The sequence below is a fragment of the Camelus dromedarius genome, chromosome 13 (assembly GCF_036321535.1).
Source record: "Camelus dromedarius isolate mCamDro1 chromosome 13, mCamDro1.pat, whole genome shotgun sequence".
In the NCBI taxonomy this organism is placed as follows: Eukaryota; Metazoa; Chordata; class Mammalia; order Artiodactyla; family Camelidae; genus Camelus; species Camelus dromedarius.
The window spans coordinates 1,345,979-1,369,037 of record NC_087448.1 but is presented as its reverse complement, the minus strand read 5'-3'; the positions used below and the strand labels follow the sequence as shown (position 1 = coordinate 1,369,037).

The window sequence follows — 23,059 nt, the reverse complement described above, 5'->3', positions numbered from 1 at the left end:
GGTAGATGCGTGTGGAAGGAAGGGTTGAGTGAGTTAATAAACGCTTGTTGAGGGGACCTGTGGCCATGGGCCAGAGCTCAGGTGTCGGGGCGAAGCTTCGGGGAAGGGAGTCTGGCTGAGGGCATCCCCTGCCGGCCCGGCAGCAGCCCGCGGCCCGGCTCTCACACCAGGTTCAGACTCCTGGTAAAAGCAGTTTTCCTCAATACTGTTTATTCTTATCATTTTGTTTCGCTGGTTTAAAATCTGTTTTATGCTCCTAAATCTTAATCCATTGATCCTGAAGTTTTTGCTTTGCTTCCGGTGGGTTGCAGACTCTCACCGTCTCCCCTCTCCTCCATCTTTTGAGCTTCTTATCCCAATGGTTTGGGGATTCAGCTTTTATTTAAATCTCATCCACCATCTCTTATTTTCAGTATGACTTCCTTTTGGAGGCGCACACCCCAACTGGGGCTGCTGGCAAGGGCTCTGCAATCAGAAACTCAGACGCGAAGCTGCTCCACACGACATTCATGAAGACGTTTCTTTACACCTTCTGCTCAATGAGGGAAAAACCCTGCCCCGCGAAGGCTTCTGAGTAACTGTTGCTGTGCACGGCGTGAGGCAGGGAGCCTGCTTCTTGGCATCTTGGGGTCACCAGTGGTCCGTCCTTCCTCCCTCGTCCCCACGGCCGGCAGGGTCGGAAGCTGCGCTGCCCGGCGGCGACGGGGTCCGGTGTCCGCCTGCTGGGCGCCGCGCGTCCTGATTACCACGCCTGCACAGCAGGTCTCCACGTCTGCTCTGGATCGTTCTAATTAAGCTGTTCCTATGATAATTGTAGAAATACGGGTTTTGACCGCTTTTAACGCAGGAGTAACCCTGAAGTCGTTCCACGTGGACCTGGATTAAATTTGCTAACGATGTGTTAGCACTTTTGCGTTTGTGTATCTGCGTGGTTTTGTCCATGTGTGAGGTTGGCCTGGCACTTTGTTGTGTTCCCTGTGGGTTTGGTAACGAGCCCTGTAGCGTGAGCTGAAGGAATGCTTAGTCTTCACACAGCCCCGGACGGGTGAGCAACGCAGTGGCGCAGCAGGTGCTGGAACTCACCTGTAAAACCATCTGCATTTCCTTCGTGCATAGATTTTAAAATATCGATTCAAGGCATTTCATGGTCACAGGATCATTCAGTCCTATTGGGGTCAGTTCGGATAACTTATTTTTAGGAAGGAATTTGTTATTTTCACATTTTCCCCAAATTATTTGACCTAGATGTGTTCTAGTACTCTTTGATATTTAAACTTTCATTGTATATATGTAATTATTTTTTCTCTTATGCTATGCATATTTGATTTTCACTTCGTATTCTTCAGAGACTTGTTAATTTGATTAACCTTTTTCAAAAAGCCAAATTCTGGCCTGGTTCACCCTTTCTCCCGTTCTTCCACTGTTAACTGCGTTGCACTTCGTTCCTTGTTCTTTCTTCGTTTCGGTGGGTTTGTTCTGCTCTTCATGCAGTTAATTAATCTCCAGCCTTTTTTTCTTTTCTAACATAACTTAAGGTGATAAATTTGCCCTGTACCATGCGGCCACATCTCAAAATCATTGATACCTAGTATTTTTATTAAGTATTTTCTAACTTCCATTATGATTATCATTTTGGTCCGTAAGGTTTTTCTTCTCCCACTGGTATTAAGAAGTGACTGACACACAGCGCCATGTAAAGCTCAAGGTGTAGAGCTTGCTGATTTGACATCATGTAGTGATCATGCGGTTTCTGAAAGCATTTTTTTTTTTTTTACTTCGCAGATAGATGAATTTGTTTTAAAATCATTTTGTCACTGATTTTGAACTTACCATATTTATTGGATCTAAAATGCCGTACAAGAAGTATTCAGATTTCAGAAATGTTAACTTGTGGGAAAGTGGCAGCAGCGATCGTAAGTCCCTGATTGTAAGACTCCTCTCCATGTAGGGACACGAGAAACCTCTGTCTCAGAAGCCGTAAAAGTCTGTTGCAGTCAGAAACTACGTTAGGGCGCAATTTATTTTATTTCCTGGTATGTGGTCAGTATTTGTAAATGTTTCTCCTGTGTTTAAAAAACATTTAACTCTCTGCTTCTGTATCTTCCTGTTATGTCCGCCTCTTTCATAGTGTTACTCAGGTTTTCCGTACGCTTGCTGAATTTTGTCTACTTGATGTATTGCTTTTTCACATGAGGTGTTTTAAAAATCTACTTCTGTGATGCTAGATTTTTCCCGTTTTTCCTGGTAGTTCTGTCTATTTTTGTTTTATATATTTTGAAACTGTTATTAGGAGCAAAAATGCTTAGGATTATTATGCTTTCCTGTCATACTGAGGCTTCATGCTCTTTATCGATATCTAGTAACCTTTTTTTAATGTCTCTGGTAATGCCTTTTGCTCTAAGTCCTTTTGTTTTCAACTTATACCAATACATCAGGACCAACTTTCTTTGGTTATTTGTTTGGAACATTATTTTTCCTTAAAAATTTTTTTTTACCTGTCTGTGCTTTTATATTTTAGGTATATTGCTTACAAACAATGAATGTGTAGCTGGGATTTAAAAAATTTGGCATGATGATCTTAATCTTTTAATTAGGAAATTTTATTTGTTAATATTTATTGCAATTAGTGATATATTTGAATTCTTTTCTACTATTTTACTTTATGCTTTCTATTTGTCTTGCCTTTCTTAGGTTTCTTTTTTCTTTTTGTTCTTAACTCCTTTTAAATTAATTGAATCTTCTTCCTCACTTTATTTTCCAACTCAATTTGGAAGTAATATATTCTATTTCTATGAGATTGTTGATTGCCCTAAAATATCAATAATCCATAAGCCATTTGACTTGACAGAGTCTACAACTAATATTTACCCTCTTTACAAATGACACAAGAAATGTAGAGAGCTTTGATCATAAATTATATGTTGTAACTGTTCTGTTTCTGAGTTCTGGCTGGTTATTTTTGATTTATTTTTTATTGATTTATAATCATTTTGGCTGGTTATTTTTAACCGCACAAATTATATGTTATTATTTTCCACGGCTAATGTTTGTTTAGACTTATCCATATATTTACTATTTTCTTTGATAAACATTCCTTGTATCTCAGATCTGTTGTTTTTTATGACATCCTTCCTAGAGTTCTCCCTGTAAAAGTGCATCTAATAATAGTCAATCAGGAAATTTTTGAAGTGTCTTTGTTCAATCATCATTTTAGAAAAATGCATTTAACTGATTTTATAATTTCAAGTCACATCTGTTTCCCCAGCATTTTAGATACGATGCCCTGCCTCCTGGTTTGCCCGTCACTACTGAGAGACTGGCTGTGTTTCTGAATCTTGTTTCGTTTTACGGAACCTATTTTTCCCTCCCATTAAAAAGAGTCTCTTTCTGTCATCTGTTTTCATCCGTGTCACTGGGATGTGTTTAAGTGTGAATTATCTTTAATTACCCTTTTTGGGGTTTATGAACATCCTACATATGAAGTCATATCTTTGAAAAATATTGGGAAAACTTCACCCATTAATTTTTCAAATAATGTCTTTCTTCCATTCTATTTTCCTTCTAGAATTCTGACCAGAGACATATTTTATTTTCTCACGTTATGCTGCACCTCTTAAATATTACTCTGTATTTCCCTTCTATTTCCTTTCTCTCTCTGCTCTGTTCTGGGTAAGTTTTTGACAGTGAGATCTTCCAGTCGTAGAATTCTCTCTTTAGCTGCATCTAGTCTGCTGTGTAAACTTTCTATTAGGGTTTCTAGCTTTAATTATTAGATTTTTCATTCTTTTAAGCTCAGATTCTCTGGCTGTCATTCTGCATATGGTCCGGGAGATTCTAGCTCTTATTAGTGCATTTCCCTTGTTGTTAAATTCACCGTCCCCTGTGAGAACATACTAAGAAAAATAAAATGACTGTTTGATACCATTAACCTTTCCTTGAGCCTTGACCCTGTGGGCAGAAGTTGACCCGGGCACATGTCACATCAGTTCAGCAGAAATCCATAGACATCGATGTTTAAACTGAACTTGTGCACTGATGCTCCTTGGAGCCGTGGCCAGTTTGTCAGAGGAGGCAGGAATCTCAGTGGGGAAGGACGATGCTGTGTCGTAGATCCCTTCTCATTAGATTCCTGGCACTGACTGAATGGCTTGTAGGTGAGGCAGGGGACCACCTCCATACGCAGAACACAAATGTCCCCCTGCGCACTCTTGTACGGCAGTGTTCTGTGGCAGATCCTGACCTCCAGCTGAGGTGACACTGTTTATAATCTTCATACCGCTTGTTCCGAATGTTCTGCACTCTCCTGCAGAATACAAATGTTTGATTAGTCTGCTGCCTGAGATCCCCCAGCATGTTAAATAATGTGTGGCATTTGGTACAGTTCCCTTTCTAAAATACAGAAAGTTAACGATTCTGAAAAACAACCAGCCATGGGGATTTTAGACAAGAGAGCGCAGCCCCATCATACTTGCGTCACTGGGTTCTGGTGAGAATTAAAGAACACAAAGTATAGCTTTTTACACGCTGCTGGGTTTGGCGTAAACCCTCAGTAAACCGGGACCACTGCGCCGGTGGTTGTGGGCGCGGGGCAGGAAGCGCCGCACCGGGCCCCTCCGTGCGTTCGCGGAGTCGGCCCCTCACACGGGTCGGCATGCGAGCTGCCTGAGCATTTAGAAACTCCGGCGGCGCAGGTGTACGGTGGGGCGGCGAGACTGAGAACTTAACGTCTGAACTACTAACCGGGGAGGGGGAGTAACGGAAGGCGGAACAGTGTACTTAAGAAGTCAGATTAATAAAGACGCTGAGGTCCTTCCCAGGTCCTTAGGGGGGCCAGCAAGATGGGGCCCGGCGTCTCAGCTTCAGCGGCTTTGTGACTGACACAGCCCTCTGGTGTGAAGGCTGCCGTGAGCACCTGTGCAGACGGTCCGTTCTGCGCGTCCTCTCAGCCGTGCAGGGGCTTGGCTCTGGGGCGCTCGCTGCTGCTGCTGCTGCACCTGTGCTCTTGGTCCCCAGGGCATCGCAGCGGAATTCAGCGGACGAGATCTGTGCAGCTCTGAGCCCGCAGCCTCCTTCACCTCCACTCAGTCTGGAAGAGACGGGGCTCTCTTCCAGGCAAGATGGAATGGCTTGTGGCTGAGCCCTCCAGGCAAGAGGTCAGCTCTGTGACACAGGCTGCCCTCTGAGCCCAGCTGTGGGCCCACTTACCCTTGATAATTAGGAAGACTCTTGATAATGAAGAGAGATGCCCCACGAGTGAGAGAAGGGAGGCTTCGCTGATCCAGGAGCAGGTGTAGGCCTGGGAGGTGGAGGACCCAGGCTTGAGCCCCAGGGGGTCCAGTGTAAGCCGGAGTCCACAGGAGGGTGGGAGGGTCTCGCCGACCTGTTCATGGCAGATCCCCGCCCCTGCCCCGCCTGTCTCTCAGTGGCAAATTCGTATGACTGAGCTCTGATGGGGGCAGGAAGCTGAGTAGGACGGTGATGGGCAGGGTTGAAGCCGGAGGGGCGGAGATTGGAGACAAAAAGGAGGTGAGTCCTTGCTCCGTCCCCCAAAGAAGATGAGTTCTGCCCCAAGCGTGTGGAGATTAGGTGCCAGCCTGCTCCTCGGGAGAAAGCGCTCCAGGTGGAAGGGGGTCTTGGGGGCACCCCCGTGGCGCCCGACAAGGCTGACAACTCGGTCCTCAAGCCTTCCCTGGTCACTTCCAAACCCTGCCTATGGCCGGTGCCGTGGTGAGCTGGCACTGGTGGGCCCGCACAGAGATTCCAGGAGCAGGGCCCAGGCAGTGTGGACCTGAGTGGGATGAACAGAAAATCAATGTGCAGGTACTTGTTTGGGGATAACAGCCTCCACCACCACATGTGACAGTTAAATGTCAAAAACCTTTCAAAAGTGTGTGACACACTTTGTACCCTTTTTTGAAGCCAGAGGAAACATTCCTTTGTGAAGTAGGCATGTGAAATCATAGAAACATAAAATGCAATCTGTTACTGAGCAACAAAACAAGAATATTAAAAATACCTCCATCGGTGGGAAGAGTATGATCTCTAAGAACTGAAACCCAGCGGGTGGCACCTCGTGTCCGTTGAACAAACGGCGGAGGAACTGAAATCACGTTTACACAAAATGTTTACACAGAAGTAAGAACGTTTTTGAGTGTGATGTAAAACCGCAAGAGAGGGATTACTTTCAGCTCATTAAACCAGCAAACACGGGGAATAAATACATAATCCAAGTCCGAGGGGCTGGATCAGACCAGCCCACAGAACCACTGCTGGCGGCAGAGAAGGTGAATGACACACACCCCGCTGGGAGCCGCGGACAGAGCTCAGGAGCCCCACTCTGGGCACGAGGTGAAAGGACACCACAGCTGCAGGGACCTACGCGGGACAAGAGCTGTGCGCCCTCCACCCTCGGTGTTCCTGGCTGAGAGAAGTTGGAGGAAGTCAGACCAGCTCGGGCAGTGGCTCCAGAACAGGCCTGTGCTGCCCTCACCCGACTCCACGGTGCTCTCGCTCCCTCGTTCGCTTTCTCCACTGTGGCCCGAACCACGCTGTTCACACTCAGCGTGGTGCCCTCACTTTCTGGGCTGACACCCTTTGACCACCTGCTAAGGGCCACTTTGCTAAGCAGGATCACACACGGCTTTCTGGAGCAGGAGAGAAGCTGGGAGACGTGGATGTTCTGTAGATGGAGATACTAGACAGGTGGAGCCCCAGGGGCCCACCCACCACCAAGCCCTGAAATCAAGCAGAGAGGGGAAAGGGCTGCCGATCTGATTCTCTGTGTTCTGATTCTTGACATAAGTAATGACGTGACAGGCTGGGTCCTGGACCCAAAACGCCCCATGTGGAGATGCTTCCTCATAGTTCTGTTTTTAAAAGAATTATATTGAACATAATCACTCTAATTGAAAAAATAAGTGCATGCTGATTATAGAAAAAGTAAATATTTTAAAGATCAGTAGAGACCATAACGTATGGGGAATTTTATATCATGCATTTTCACTTAGAATTACACCAGGAGAATTTTTCCGTATCATTAAATGCTTTTCTAAAATGATTTCTGAATATTATCCAGTGGTCTCTTATAAAATCATAGTTACTTTAAGTTGACTTATTTTAAAGTATTTTCCTCTTGATGAACATCTAGGTCTTTATTCTCCAAGTTTGATATAGAAATTACAATTTAAGTCCTTGGTCAAAAATCTTAGTGTTTATTTCTGATTATTTCTTTAGGGGACAAAATCATGAAACACGGTTGCTGGTTCGATAAGAGGAAAACATTTACAAGGCACCTGAGATGCTGAGAAACCTGCACGCCAGAAAGTTCATGCGAATGGACACACCCATCAGTAAGGTATGGGAGTGATTCCTGATTCCGTTACGCTCGACAATCTGAGTATTGTTATTTTTGACAAATCCTTGCCATTTTGACCATGAAGAACAGTATCTAGTTTGAAGCTGTGTTCTTTCGGTCATTAGTGAGGATGAAGAGTTTTCATTCGGCGACTCGCTGTGTGTGTATTGGTCTGCTTTCTGAATTGGTTATTTGTGTCCATAATCTGTTCTTCTATGGAGGTACTTTTTCTTGATTTGCAAGTGCTTTTTATATATTGAGGTATTGAATAGCCTTCTGGGTACTGTACATGTTCGTAATATTTCCCCCAATTTGTCGTTTGCCCTTGTGTATTTTTTAACAGTAAAAGGGCCTGAAAATTTTAGGTTGTCAAATCCATCAGAATTTTCCTTAGAATTTCCATTTTAATGCTCTGTTGACAAAATCTGTCTTCACATCATATAGCTACGCATATAAAATTTTCTTTCTCTGGTTCTCTTCTGACTTTGTTGTTGCAGTAATCCTGTAGTTTATTTAGATGTGTGATGTAAGTGTTAACATTTATCTATCTATCACTAATAGATAAAACGATTATGTCAGATGAAGTTATTTAATATTTCTGTCTTTCTCCCCTGATGTGAAACGCATTTGTACATTACGCTAAAGACTAAAGCACAGTCTGGCTCTTCTTCTGCTGTTTCGTCTGTGCTGTTGGCCCGCTGAGCTCATCGCCGGAGCTGTGCGGTCCTTGAGCTGGTGTGGGCGTACATGCTGTGTTCTACGTGCAGCGATGGTTCACCTCCGCATTATTTTTTCCTTTAAAGATCTGTCTGTTTTCCTTACTCACTTATGCTTTCTTATGTAGTTGAATATAACTTAGTTAAAATTTGCAAAACTATGCTGTTAGACTTTTTATTGGAATTTCTTCCAGGGGTGAACTGACATTTTAATGATACATGTTATGGCTTTCTTATCTAGGAAAAGTACATGCTTTTATGATGTTATTTATATCTGTTCCTTCAGTAAATCTTGGTTGATAGAGATATATTTTTCATTAGCGTTATTTTAATATCTTTTATGTTGCATGATTATTCTGAAGTTTTTCATTGTTGTCAATAATAGGAATTATGTTATTTTTTTGTATGTGTTTTTCTACTGGCTGTCTAAATAGATACTGTTTACATTATTTTGCAATTTTTGAATTATTTTTTGAGAGAGAGCTGAGAAGGAAGTGATGGTAATTTCGCCTCTTTCTAATTCCTCCAATTTCTAGACATGATGAACAGTGGGAGTGAAAGGGTGTCCTAGCACTGGCCTGTGCAGAACATCCTTGCTGAAACAATACAGGCTATTGATTCTCCATTTTGGATTCACGTCCCTTGTGAAGTTTTAAAATAATACATGTGTTTGGTTCCCATTGACCATCATTTGATCTCATAATCAAGCATTTCTTATTCTCGGCCTTTCCTTTGACATTTCTCTATCTCCAAATAAATTATATATTTTTACCTTTACTGATTAGAAAACAGTCAATTTAGTTTTTTTTATTTCTTCAGTGGCTGCCATTCATGTTCTTAGATCTGGGTTCAATCTGTTATCCTCTGATTATCAGGGTCAAAAAGTAACTCTCAGCTGTGAAAGGTGAGGAAATTCTCTCTCCTTCCTTCCCCTGAAATAATTTCTAAACATTTAAAAATATAATCTGGGGTTTTTTAAAGCCAGATGGTAATGATAATGGTGATAATTTATAATACTTTGTTTTCCAAGAATATTTTGGTTTTTACTTCTAATTTCAGAATCGTATTTACGATTGTATAGATTTAATTCTACAGTTATATCAGGAGGTCCCCACACTGAGTTCTGGGCTTATGTCCCCGGGGGATTTCCTGTGTCTCATACACTTTGTTCAAAGAGGTTGAGAAGATGGTTTTCTTTTTGAATTCTTCGTATCTGAGAACGTGGTCTTGCTGCTTTTTGCATTTGAAATCAACTTGCATGGGGTTGGCGTTCCCAGGTCACCACTGTGCGCCTCGGAAGGCGGGGTCCCCGGCCCCCCTGCCACAGGGGCAGAGCGTGAGGGCCACTTCTGCTTGCTTATTCATCTGGAGTTTACCCTGAACACCAGGAAGTCTGTAGAATTATTTTCTCTGTGTTTGAAGTTTAATCCACAAGTGCATGTTCAGCAGTGTGTAGCTTTCCTTTTTTTTTCTTTTTCCCAAAAGCTAGTTCTTTGAAGGTATTCTCTCCATTTTTTTACTCTTCAAGTACATAATGTTTTTCTTTTTTAAAATCTGCCGGGTCTTTAACTTGCACTGAAGGTATCTTGAGCTGGAAGCTCTGTGTTGCCGATGGGGCTTATTCTTGCTTTAGTGAAGATTTCATTCTGCTGTTCTTTCTGCTTTCTCTGTGACCTTCCTTCCTCCCTCCCCTGTGCGTTCCTGCCTGATTCCTGCCTGGGTCCGTTGCTTGGGGCTGTTTCCCATCTCCTGGTGCCCACAGAGTGTGTGTGTCATGGATCGTGACTGGAAACACAAAGCCGTGGAGGCTGCCCGTTCACCTGCCTTTGCTCCGCCATGGACGGGTCTCCCCTTCCTGGGGCAGGACTGTGTCCTAGACTCAACACTACACACCCTTTTCTAATTGCTCGTCTTGGTCTAGAAGGGAGACCAGGGGCTGGGTGGACAGCTAGCTGGGGCAGCCTGCTTTGGGCTGAGGAAGGCTGACCTGTTCCTCCTCTAAATACAGAGAGAAGCACGTGTTTGTGGATACTCTTAAGAGTAGTCCATTTTTCTTCCCTTTCCTAAAACTATGCAAAATTCGTCCCCTGAAATCCACGGCTCTTCCCCTCCCCCTTTCTACTACAGTTTTTTTCATTCCAAACTGTATTGCATTTTTGGTCACGACAGCCCCAAAATGGGTGCAGAGACCACACTAGACCCCGCTCCCAGATCCTGCCCCGTCAGCAGTGCAGGAGAAGGCAGCCTGTGTGTCGTTCTGACTCAGTAAAATGCTATTTTGACTCCTGGCAACATTTATGAGGTTTTATTTGTCTCCTTGGCGGGCTTGGTACCATCACAATTGTCATAATTAATTCAAAAGAAAAAAAGTCTTCTAGCAGGGTGTTTTGCAGTGTCAGCCGTGCAGAGGGTGTTCTGATTCTTGCTTTGTCCTGGGGCTCTTCATCTGTGAGTTACATTCATGTCTGTTCAGATGGTTATCCTTGTGTTCTTGGGTGGAATGAGGCCTTATCTTGAAAGGCGTGAGAAAGGGAGGGGAGCTGGAGAAGTATTCAAAATGGTGACTGGTTTTTCAGGGATAGTCCTTCCCGCCCTGTCAGCTGAGACCCACGTGAAGCAAACGGTCCCTGCACCATACATGGCACAACCCTTTCTTAAAGCGAAAGTGAGGGGAGCAGCTCCGTGTCTAGTCTGGGAGCCACTGCTGCCCCCAGAGGACGTCTCACCTCTTGGTTTAGGGCTGGGAGGAGTCTGCTGGTTGAGAGCCCCGGCTCTGCAGGTTTCAGGAAGGAGGAGGTGAGCGTGACCTTGAGCCTGGGCCCCGAGTCCGTCGTTTTCCCTAAATTAGCACCTCTCCGTGGAGCACGTGGCACAGCGCTGGCCTGTGGCAGGTGCCCCAGAGCTGGTGGCTATGTGGGCAGTCACGTCTGGGGTTCACCAGGACTCGGCTCACCGCCGTGGGGCACAGGCGGGACTCCCAGGTATGGCCCACTTCTAGGTGGAGGCACCACACAGGCTGTGGCTTCTGGACCGCAGGCTTCCCTGTTGACCAGACCCCCCTGAGCTGTGCTCTCCATCTGCGTGGAAGGCGGCTGAGCTCAGAAGGCCGCGGCTCCACGCTTGGGGGGTTGGGGGGACACAGGGCCCATGTTGCTGTGCAGTGGACGCCCTGTGTGAGTGAGACCTGGGCTTCTGGGTCACCTGGCCAGGCCGTCCCTGCCCGCTCTGCCTGCCACACGGCATCATCAGTGTTTCTGCCAAGCCAGTGGCAGTACAGAGGGGGCCCCGTCCACCTCCTCGGAGGTGGCTCTCTGGTTCCTCGCCCACGAGCAGGTAAGTGGCACCACAGGAACCACGAGCTAAAAACAGAGTTACCTGTGTCTGTACTGGGGGGTCTGGTTCGAGCTGAAGGGTTCCAGTGTGAACCTTCCTTCTAGCTCTAGAGGAAACAAGACTCCTGGCAGGATTTCATCAGAGGGGGGCCCCCAGCTGTGTCTGTGGTCTGGCACCAGGACACAAGCTTACAGGATTAGGGCCCTGGGCTCATCGGTGAGCGGGCGCCCAAGGCCGAGGTGGGAGGAACTCCTCCAGGCTGGGGAGGTGCTTGACTTTGGAAAACCTCTCGCCCTCCCTCTGCTGGGGCTCTGGCTGTGCTGTGACGGTGGCCTTGCTGGACGTGGCATGGTGGCCTCTTTCCCCGCCCACGGTCAGTTGCCTCTCTCAGCCGGGAGCCTTGCCCAGTAGCAGGTGGGCCTGTCTGCTCTTGGCCTCTTCTGTCTGTGTCTTGGGGGCGAGGGGGCTGGTCCTCAGGGCGCCCTGCCTCCTTGGGTGCTGGCTGACCCCCCCAGGCTGTTGTCTGTCTCTGATCCCTTCCCGTAGCCGCTTCCTGGGGCTCCCGCGGCAGGAGGCTGTTCTCTCCCAGTCTGGAGCCTGGTGGTCGGCGGGGCCGTGCTCCTCCACACGTTCTAGGGCGCCCCTCCTCTCTCCGTCCAGAGTCTGGTGTTGCCGACGATCCCTGTGTCCTTGGCCCGATCTCTGCCTGTCTCCACGCAGCCTCTTCTCCCATGAGGACGCCAGTCCCAGTGGATCAGGGCCCACCCGCCTCCAGAGTGACCTCATCTTACCTAGTGTCTGCGATGACCCCAGGTCTGAATAAGGTCACACTCAGAGGTGCTGGGAAGGGACCCTGACCAGCCCAGGACACTTGTTACCTGCTCTGTTCAGGCTGTTGCTTTAGGCCAGGGAGCAGGAGGGCTCTCCCTGGGGACTGGCGGACTGCCATGGGGGTGGACTGCTGTGGGGGGTGGATGGCAGGTGGGGGTGTGTGAGCATGTGCCCTCCCGTCCCCCCCCCGTCCCCCCTACGCTTGCCCGCAGCGCCCTCCCCGCTGTGCTGGGCTCTCTCGGGATTGCTTCCTGCTGCCCCCTCACTGCACCGTGTGGACCAGCGAAAGCACTGATGGGAAGCAGCACGTTCTGACGGGCCAGTGTTCTGTGCTGAGGTGAGTCAGCTCCTTAGGGCAGGGAGGGGCTGGCAAACATCAGTGCCGAGGCCTGCAGCTCGCAAGGGCACAGCTGCCCCCGCTGTGCAGCAGCAGCAGCCCAGGCAGCTGAATCGCCCGCAGAGAAACCCCTATGTCAGGATGACACAGTAGCAGTTTGCTCCTGGCGGGGACGCTCCCCAGCTGGTGAGTCAGGGGCCTGGGCCTTTTCTGTCTTGGGCTCCATCACCCTTCACATGATCTCTCTAAGGCCCTGGGACGTGGTCTCCATCCCAGCCAGGCAGAAAGGGGGCAGAGAGCTCAGGAAGCACAAGCCACCTTCTCTCACGTTCTGTTGCACCTGCTTCCTGCAAGTCCCGTAGGAGATGCCGCATTAGACAGGACAAGTGGGGCCCGCCCTCTGGAAGCGCACAGTCGTGCTGGGTCCTTGTCACCACCAACCCGGTCACCCAAGCCCGAACTCAGTGAATCAGCCCCCTTCTCTCTCAGTTTGGTTTCCGGCTAGGATTTTTATACCCAGCCAGACTCTCAATCAAGACGGACATTAAAATCAATGTATTTTCCCTCACTGTCTCCTGCGTCTGCCCTCCCTTTGCCTCCAGAGCTCCCAGCTGGGCCTGCCTCCGAGTGGTCTCTTCAGCATCCCGGCCGCGTTCCCTGCCCGCTCCCAGCAGACTGAGCCTGTCCTGCATGCCGCTTGCTGCTGTCTCCTGCTTTGCCCGCTCCAGAGGGTCCCGTGGTCTTCCGCTGGGGTGCAGGGGCCACCCCCAGCCCGCCTGTGTTGGCAGTGGGGGGTCCAGGAATCTGACCACCACTAAATGAGACTTTTAATCAATTTCTTTATTTTTATCCCCATTTGATTCACGGCTTTTAGAGGTCCCTGTTTCTGGCAATTCCTGAGACTCTGGTAGGTTTTGTCCTGTGATGTCAGTTACTCCTCAACCCCGACTGCTGTCTGAAGTTCAGCGTTCCCAGTCTTTCAAGTCAGTCCCAATCACCCATCTACTGTCACGCTCCCAGAGCCATGTTACTAACCTCACCTCTCCTTCCCTCCGTATCCTCGTGCTTTATAAGAAACGGTCCTTATGGGGAAGAGCACAGGCTCCCCTCCTCTTTGGTGCCCTCCCTGATCTCTGTCCAGCCGCCTGGCACAGTTGGCCACTCCCTCCTCTGTGTGGGTCACTCCTCAACCTTCATCGTACTGTCTGGGTTGTTTCCCCAACTGGACAAAATGTTCCTTGAAAGTAGGGACGGGTCTTGGATTTCTCATTTCCAGCCCCTACCGCAGCGACTGGTGCTCAGTCATTCAGTGACTTATCAAATATTGGTAGAAGGATGTTCCAGGCGTAAATACTGGGAACACAGAGCTGAACACGATGTGGCTCCGGCCTCAGTGTTGCAGGGTAGGGGTTTGGAACGACGTGACACACGCAGTTCACATAGCTTTATATGCATGTGACTGTTTTGCATGCATATATACACATAGACATATTAAAATGTATAATACCCAATAAAATTTGTATAACAAATGATACATTTTTCAAAATATTTCCCAAAGCACAAGGAGCTAATATGTGCAACCTTTGCTCCACTGTCAGATTTATTAATGTGACACCATCCTATTAAATGCAAAGGAAGTTTTCTGAGTCTGAAGTGTGTGTGTGTGTGTGTGTGTGTGTGTGTCTTCTGTGTGTGTGTGAGAAATATGTATTTGCTCATTAATTCATTGGCTGTATCTTGCAGGCAGACAGAAACAGTGGGGAGATAAATTTGTCCAGCCATGGTTATTTCTCTATTTATTAAATCGTGAGCTACATGTAGGAATCATGTCTGACTCACTTACTTCCCCCACAATGCCCAGGAAGTAGTTTTTTCAGAGTGCACAGTACCTGGAAAAGACTTAATAAACATGTAATAAACAGATAGGTGGATTGAGTGGATGGGTGGGTGGGTGAATGATGGATGAATGGATGACAGCCTTTGAATTTGGACTAATGATCTCAAAGTATGGGCAGCTTTAGGATAATTAAGTGACGTGATGTTCTGGAAAACACTTGGAAAATTCTAAACACAGATGCATACGTTAAAGCATTGCTATCGGGCTTTGGGGCTGCGTTCCTTGTACTGTGTCTCTTCTCAGGAGCATCACGAAGTGCCCGTAAGATCCTCGCACCAGTGAACCTTGATTGTTGCCCACCTGGCACGCCAGAGGAGGCGCGTGGCCCAGAGACCCTTCTCCGCCCTTTGTGCTTTTCCGTTTCTTCTAGACCCGAGGACTTCTAAGGACTTGCCCCACTCATTCCCTTTTATGCCAAAGTGCTGAAGTTAACCAGGAGGAGAGTGCTTCGGAAAATCAGAATTGTGTTTATCAACCATTTGATTTCTATTATTGTATGTCTGATGTTTTCAGTTTCGTTTAGCTCCAGAATTCCTCTGCTGCTGCTTTTTTTTTTTTTTTTAAAGAAATCATGAGAAACTCTAGGCAATTTTGAATGTTTAAACTATGAGCTCCAAGTAACCACATTTGTCCCTGGTTGGGGGAACGAGGGTGTTTCCTGTCCTGAAATCTGGACAGTGATTCTCAGTGGTGCTCAGCTTGGGGGCAGGGGATGTTCCCCTCGGGGGCATTTTGGCAATATTTGGAGAAATTTTTGATTGTCACTAAGGAGGGGAGGGTGGCAGCCCTGGCATCTGGTGGGTAGAGACTAGGAAGGCTGCTGAGTGTGTCACAGCCCACAGGACAGCCCCGTAGGGCAAAGAGCGATCTGGGCCGAAGTACCAGCAGTGAGAAGCCAGCCCAGACGCAGGGCAAACAGCAGGGGCTTAAAGGGCCATGCGTTGCTGGAAATTTTGAAGAGGTGGCTGCACACAGAGCACCTCCCCCTTAAGGACACCCAAAGACCTACCCCCCTGCTTCCCCCAAACGAACGAAAGAACTGGTCCAGGACTGTTTGCTCATTTTCCTTAGTAACTAATTTATCCACTAAACATGGAGCCTAATGAGACAAAGCAGAAGTAGCCTTTTGCTGGATAAAATAGTCCGTGAAGAGCTAACCTGGGAAAGAAGAAAGCAAGAGCAACGTTTCCCATAACCTCTTCTAAGGAGGAGGAGAGCAGGCTGTTTGGCTTCGGGTGTCACAGGTTTTTTAGTTTGGAATTTTCCTAAGTCCACCTGTCTCGCTCACTAAAGAGACCTGCCTTGATGTCTAGGAGATAACCTGCCTCAGAGTCACTGTGGTGCTTTGTGCAAGAATTTGAGTGAAATCTGGGACCTTTGTTTAGGAGGGGAAAAAACACCACATTTTACCCAAAAATCTGAAGGACTAAATAAAATGCTGAATCGTAGAGAAAAGGCCTCAAAGGAGCCATTGGATGGAGAAAAGAAAGAAATTTTTCTTTGATTGGCTTTTTAATGATTCTCTGTTTTTCTGTTCTGGCCTTTTTTTTTCTTTTCTTTTCTTTTCTTTTCTTTTTTTTGGAAGGGAAAAAAAATCCCTTAAAACAGAAAGGTTAATCTAACTATACATTTTAAGCTTTTAAAGACTCCATTACAGGACTTATTATGCTAAAAGAAACATACCTGGCATGTTGCAGCTTCTAAATGTCTCAGCGATGCACGTAATGACTCACTTAGAACCCCGTGGTCAGAATTCTTTCGCGTTATTTCTATGTAAATTGGATGCTTCACAATTACTATAATATGTGTGAAATTCCACTTATTATTTCTTTTAACATAGAAACTTTTATCACTTAACTCACTGGACAGAATATTTGAGCCATTTGCAATCATTAGAGCATTTCTGTTTGGTCCAACCCTTATGGAATTATACCTTGGAAAAGACAGTGAATTATATTCATTGCAAGAAAACAGCAATTTTAAATATATAAGGGGCACCGGGAAACTTTTCATTTTAGTGCAAATTCAATATTATATCTTACTTCTTTTTACAGCAGGGTAAGCTTTTATCTTTAAGCAATTTATAAAACCCAGCATGTAATAGGAGCGAGGCCTGCAGAGCGCAGATCAATCTGATGGATAAATAGACTTGGGTCAGGGTGGAGGCGGGACATCGCTGGGATTCAAGGTAATCGCTTTTTACTCCGGGAGCATTTCCTTGTGATCTTGGTGGAGGTCCAACAATGATCACTGCCTTCTCCCCGGTTCCAGCATGGATGGGGTCCCCCTTCCTCCTGCCGCAGCTGCCCTCAGCCCGCCCTCTCCCGGTGAACTTTGTGGAGCAGCTGGTTGGGAATATGGTCCTTCCCTTGGAAGAACGTTGAATTTTTTCAAACAGATTTGGGGAAGAAACACAAAATCAGAAAAAGAGTGGTGTTACTATCTATGGAGCTGATGTCTTTGGGGGGCTGAAGGGCTGTTCGGGTGCGTGACACTGCAGGCCATGTCCCCATCGTGGGGTGGCATGCTTGGAAGTACCCTTTGTGCCTTAATCATTGGGGATGCTTCTTCCTAGGGAGGAGAAGCAGCGGCTGAGTGGAGATTTGCACGCACGTCCCCTGAGTTTTAAGACAAAGTATGTGTATGCGTGTTTTTAATACATGGTGGAGAAAATTAAAATCAGACCTTGATTAGTGCTAATTATGTAAATAAACATCTAAATTATTGGGCACTTTTTTTTCTCTTTTTTTAATTGTGCCATTTCAGAAAGAGGCAAATCTTAAGGGGCATGGCATAATATTAATTTCCCAAATTTTATTCTCCAAACTTTAACAAAGACAAGTTGACAACTTTCAATGGAAGCTCTTATATATGGAATAAAAATTAAGTGATTTTTCTTTGGACTTTTTTTCTTCAGCTACATCTCTTAAAAAGAAGGTATTCCTATTTCCCCAGAAAACTGAAAACAGTTGTTGTCATTTTTCTATTAATGTAATGTTACTTCACATTTTGATAGTAATCTTTTTAGGCATGCACAGGAAATTTGAAATATGCCATGGAACAGACAGATGATCATTAACTGCTTGTGTGTGGGTGTTTGTGTGTGTGTGTGCAAGAATGGTCGGTAAACTGTGCTTTGGTTTCACCTGGAAGTTATGTTGTGTAGACTTAATGTTGGAACTGTATTAACTATACATGTTAGTATACTATATAACATTAATTATGTAATAGGTATGCTGTAATAGTACTTGAACATATAATGAACCTCATCATTAACTGTGCCCTATAGAAGACGATTTTGGTTTTTAAACAAAAGTTGGAGACTGAAATTTAAGTTCATTCAAGTTCATTCCAGGTTCAAATAAAGAACAATAAGAAAAAAGAAAGGAAAGAGCGCAGGGAGGCCACCCAGGCCGGCGGCACCTGTGTGTGCAGAAAGCAAGCAGCGTCAAACCGAGCGCTTCTCCAGGCCAGCGCGGCGCGCCCGGCCCCGTGCGGGGGCACCCTGAGCCTTGGGTCATGGGACTGCTGGACACGTGTGGCCTCAGGGCAGGGGCAGGCTCATCCTACAGCACAACCTGGGTGTATCTGAAAGAAGCGGCAGCTACCACGTACTGGCTAGAGGATCTTCACTCTGCAGTGAATTAAGTAAAATGCATGCCGATCGTTTAACCGTTCTTCCTCTGCTCTTCAGTGGAAATGCGTGCGTTCCAGACACTGAGACTGTGTGCAGACTTCTAAGTAGGTGTAGACGCCCTAAGAGAGTTAAGGACAGGAGGCTGGAAGAAGGGCACTACCCCCGTGGGGCTGAATCATTAGAACAGACTACTTTATAAATTTTAAACTGTTCCATTTTAAATTGCATTCATAGCGCAAGCAATAGAAAACCCAGTTCATTTTTTATTCCTTTTTTTCAGCCCGAATATTTTCAAAGACCTCCTATAGTTAACATTATAATATAGTTAGTTGCTACAAATAACCGGGGTGATTATAGGAAAACTGTCAGTGTCAGCTCAAGGCCTGAAAAGGCTGCAGCAAATGGCTTTTCTCTTTGCCATGGAGACTGGGCTCTGTTTTTCCGGTTACTCTGGAAACCGGAGCCTCCTTGTTGTTAGTCCTTTTCAGTTACTTGAGCTATTAAACCCTCCGGTTGAGACAAAAGGAGGGAGGTATGCAGACACTTTCTTGGGCAGGAAACCTCTGGGCCCAGGAGCAGAACTCAGGCTGGGGCAAGGCGGTGTCTGTTCAGCTCGGCAGGTTTTTGTCAGGGAGGCGGCCTGCCGCAGTCCCCTCCTCGTGGAAGCCGCCTCTGACCGTTAGACTCTGTCATCAGGTTGCTGCCGCGCGCCCTCCCCTCCCACCTCCTTCCCCAGAAGATGAAGCCACCACCGTAGGTGCCTTAGGCTGGCCTCTCAGCTCCGGAGGGCCTCTGGGCACAGACCCGCCAGCACCTTGCCGTATAAACCGGGGAAAGTGGACTCAGAACGAGGCAGTTCAGAATCTCGGAGCACAATGGGCCGCTTTATAATGCAAAAGCACATCTAGAGACTGCGTGCGTTTTTGTTTGGGTTTAAGAACTCAGCTCCCAAATCACTAATACTGTCCGCCCTGTTAGCAGGTCAAATAGCGACCTAAGAAGATGGCTCGCCCTGTGCTGTCAAGTATTCACGGAGCAGGGAAAAAGCGATTCAGAATCTGGAGTTAGAGAATCCTGGATTCCTTGCGAGCTAGATGGGCCCCTTCCTTTTTCCCTTTTTTCCCTTTCCCTCTAACTAAGAAGGCCTTCTCCTAGTAATAGTAGGTAATAGTTTATTATTACCTGCGTTTGCATTCATCTCGCTTTTTGGTTAAAGTGTCCTCAAGGAAAAGAAATTCTCCCCAGAAGGAACAGTAGCCTAAATAGACCACAAATAGCCTGCTTCTGCATGGAGCATCCTTTCTGGCCCGAACGTGGTCAGACTAAGTTAACACTGAACACCTCAGGCCCCCTGGGGGCACACTGCATTCAGTGGGCAAAGTATTCAACTTTGAGCTTTCACTTGAGCTGTGAAACGCGTCACCCCAAACCCCCATTACTATTTTCTCTCCACCCTGCACGTTCCTAAGGGTTAAATCCTGGCAGCAGAGTTACACCAAAACATTTGCTTTTAAAAGAAGCAACCAAATTAATAACAATGGATATTTGTTAACAAGAAGCAATATTAAGAAGGAAAAAAAAAGAGAATGAAACGCTTTCTTTTTCGGTCACTCCCTTATTGCTGTCCAGTGGTTTTGGTTATTTTACATCAAAACGGTAAGCTGGCGGATTTTCCCTGCACCTGCCAGCCTGCATCTGCCTGTGTGATGTCTCTGGTCTCAGACCCACGCAGGTATCAGGACCTCACACGTGCACCCACAGGCACCAGGAGCCTCTCTGCCCTCTCAGTTCTGGCAAATTAAAAACAGCAGCAACATGCGGTTCACAGCTAAGAGACCATCGCGAAGCCCATCCCCTGGGTACCGGCCCAGGTCATCTTGACTCTGCCCCGACATTACTGGGATTCTCAAAGTCGTCTAAAACACAGGCTTCCGGACGTCACCAACACTCCACGGAAGGCAGTATCATTTTTACCAGTCCTGTCCTATTTTCAGTCTAAATCACGCTGATTTCCCTCCGAACAGAAATCACACAGCAAATGGATAGAGGCTTACTAGTTAAAATTCAACTCGGATTCAAAGAGAATTCAGAGCCCAAAGATATACCATTAATAATTCACTAACAAACAATCATGAAATTAGCTCTGGTTTTGGAAAAACACAAGTATAAGGATTCACAGCTCCCCGCCCCCGCAGTTTACGCGGTCATTTATCCTCTGCATGATGTCATTCATTCGTCACTCATTCAGTTTTCCCAGGGACATTTGCTTAGTGCCTACTGCGTGCTATGCCCAGCTTTGGTGCTCGGAAGGGTTTCCTGAGCAAAAGCAGGAACATCTTTGGGGATTGCCCTTTTCAGATGCTGCCTGGTGACTGAGCTGCCTTCTCCACGCACCGCAAAGGGAGAGGCAGGGGGAGGAAGGGGGTGCTCCCTCCCCGGTTAACACGCCCCCCACAACGATGGATGGCGATGGCGTGGAAGGAAGGTTGGGCTTGCCACACGTTCCTTGTCGGCTCCAGCTCTCCCCGGCCAGCCAGGATGGGGAAGCCCCGTCAGCTGTGAAGCTGGCTTTTTCTCAGTCGCTCGTTAAGTTGTAATGTTTGTGTAGCTGTTTCTTTTCATGACGTCCCTGCTTCATTTGGGACAGACCAGTGTGTGAAGTGTAACTCTGGGCTCATGGCTCACTCTACACAGCCCACCTTGGTATTTTACCAGACACCAGCCTTCTGGATATTCCTTTTGTTCTGGACTTGTTATTAAAATTGTAATTGACTTTTGGTCGACTATTAGTAAATTAGTATTTCCTGTAACTTTGTCAAAGTGCATTGTTTCCCTCAGTGAATTTGGTGGCTTCTTCAGAGATGCATGTAAATTCTTAATTTGAATTTTCTATTATTGTTTGAAAATGGTTATGCAGTATGTATGTCCTCTGTGTACCGTCAGACATAACTCTAGGGGTTTGTGTACTAGAGGCTGCTGTTTTTTGTAAGTTGCTATTTAAAAGTGAATTATTGCTCCTTTGAAGCTGGAGTTTTCCAAACAGTAGCTTGTCATATATCAGCCTGAATGCCAGATTCATGCTATAATTTTCTATCAAGTTCTCCTTTCCTTTAAGAGCAACTGCATGGACTTGTACATGCTCAGGAACGCCTGCGACCGTCGCGGTTACCCTTGTGTGCCAAATTCTATTCAAATCTCAGATGCTCTGTAATTTTTCTCTTGATTACTCCAGCGAAACCTGATTCGTAACAGTCACAGCCTGTAAAGCTAATTTGACAGTTAAGACTACTGAGTCCCGTAATATTTGCGTTGTGGCTGTACTGTGATGTTCTCTAAATCTCGCTGTAATTCCGTTTTCTGCTAGTTTCTGTCTCATCTCTCCAAGTAGACCGTTAACTCCTTGAGGGCAAGGAGGGTGTTTTAAAGACCTGTGGGTCTCCATCCCCTCCTAGCCCTGCCCCCTGTCCCCAGTGTGTGCTGTGCTGCCCTGCTCGCAGTGGCTCCTTGATTCGCGAGTTGAACCGTCACCCCAGGCTGACGCGCGTTTCTGAACTGAGACCATCTCTGGGTTTAGAGGACAAGGGGCTGGGATTCTCGCCTACCCTTTCCCCGTGGAGGCGTCAGAGTGAGGCGCGTGGGCCGGCATTCTGTTCCTTGTGAGACTGGGATGGCACTACCCTTCTGTCCCTGTGAGCATGAAAGGGGACCAGTGAGCCTGGCAGGGAAGCAGGCTCGCTGGTGCCACGCTTGAGAAGAGACCCAGAAACACAGTGACCGAGTCCCTGCGATGTCGGGGGGAAGAGGGGAGGCCTGGGGGGCCGGGGTGTGGCCAGTGTGGGGCAGCCGGGGGCTGAGAGTCTGCCTGCCCTGACTCTCCGCACACGCACCCCTCCTGGCTAACCCTGATGTCGAGGAGAACGTTCTACACGTCCGTCCAGCCTGCGCTTGCGCCGTGGAGATGTGCAGCAAGGCGAAACCTGGCGCCTAGCATGAACCGGCTGGTTTGTAATGGGCAGAGGATGGCAGATCCTGAAGATCCTTGACTTCAGTTGCATATTAAGTAATATGCTCTCTGGGACAAGGGGGCTTTTCAGAAAATACGGGCCCATTTTGTGGAGGTTTTGTTCGTACTCATTATGTTTCTGATAGAATCCTGTGTTTTCTCCTGGCTTTATAACTTGTGCAGAATATATAAAAAAAAATACACAGACATGAATGAACAAATGTGAAAGCCACAGATGTTCAGGACTGGTCTGTATATTTTTATGCAAAGGACATTTTTGGCCAGGACAGACAATAAACAGTCCTTTCCTTCCCCCAACACTGATATTTGAGTTGCTTCAGCACCAGAAATTGTGAGTGTTGATAGGTTGGCGGACGCAGTGGTTTATTCGTTTGTCTGTCTGAGCCTCAGACAGTCGCTGGGGGAGGCTTTCGGCGGGGGTTGCTTTGCTGATTCTGTTTACGTAAGTTTTACTTATTTGTGGAAGGTACACAGTTTCCAAGGGCAGCTTTCAGGTCAGACATAGAAAACATTGATGAGAAGCGTCAAGTTAAGGTTCAAAAGGCTGTGCCCCAAGGAGCCAGCACCCCACGCACGCTGAGGTGTGTGGAAAGGTAGGATGAACTGCCCCAAGATCTTATGGGGTCTGGGTGCCTGTAGAGAATTTTTGTTGCTACAGAAAATGTAGACTTTGACCCAAAAGCATTTCCTTGGGTCTGTTTGACTTTTCCCTTCCTCAAATGCCTCTGGACGTCTTTCTCCTGACTTTCCACATCACACGTCATCCACCACACTTGTGTGCACATGCACATGCCCACGGAAAGGGAAAAAAGAAGGAAGGAAAACGAGAAAGAAGAAAAGCAGCTCACGTTGAGCAGGAGCTTGCCGAGCGGTTGGCGAGTCTCTCAAGACAGCATTTGTGGTCCTGGAGTTTTAGAGGCGGGGCTGGTT

General features: G+C 46.9%; 1 long non-coding RNA gene across 1 annotated transcript in view; it reads left to right on the top strand.

The window, feature by feature from the left end:
- Positions 1–23,059, top strand: part of LOC135322721 (uncharacterized) — a 195,734-nt gene that overhangs the window by 124,614 nt on the left and 48,061 nt on the right. Inside the window, exon 2 of the long non-coding RNA XR_010383491.1 lies at positions 7,234–7,354. This is a non-coding gene — a long non-coding RNA (uncharacterized LOC135322721). The remainder of the gene's footprint in view (positions 1–7,233; positions 7,355–23,059) is intronic.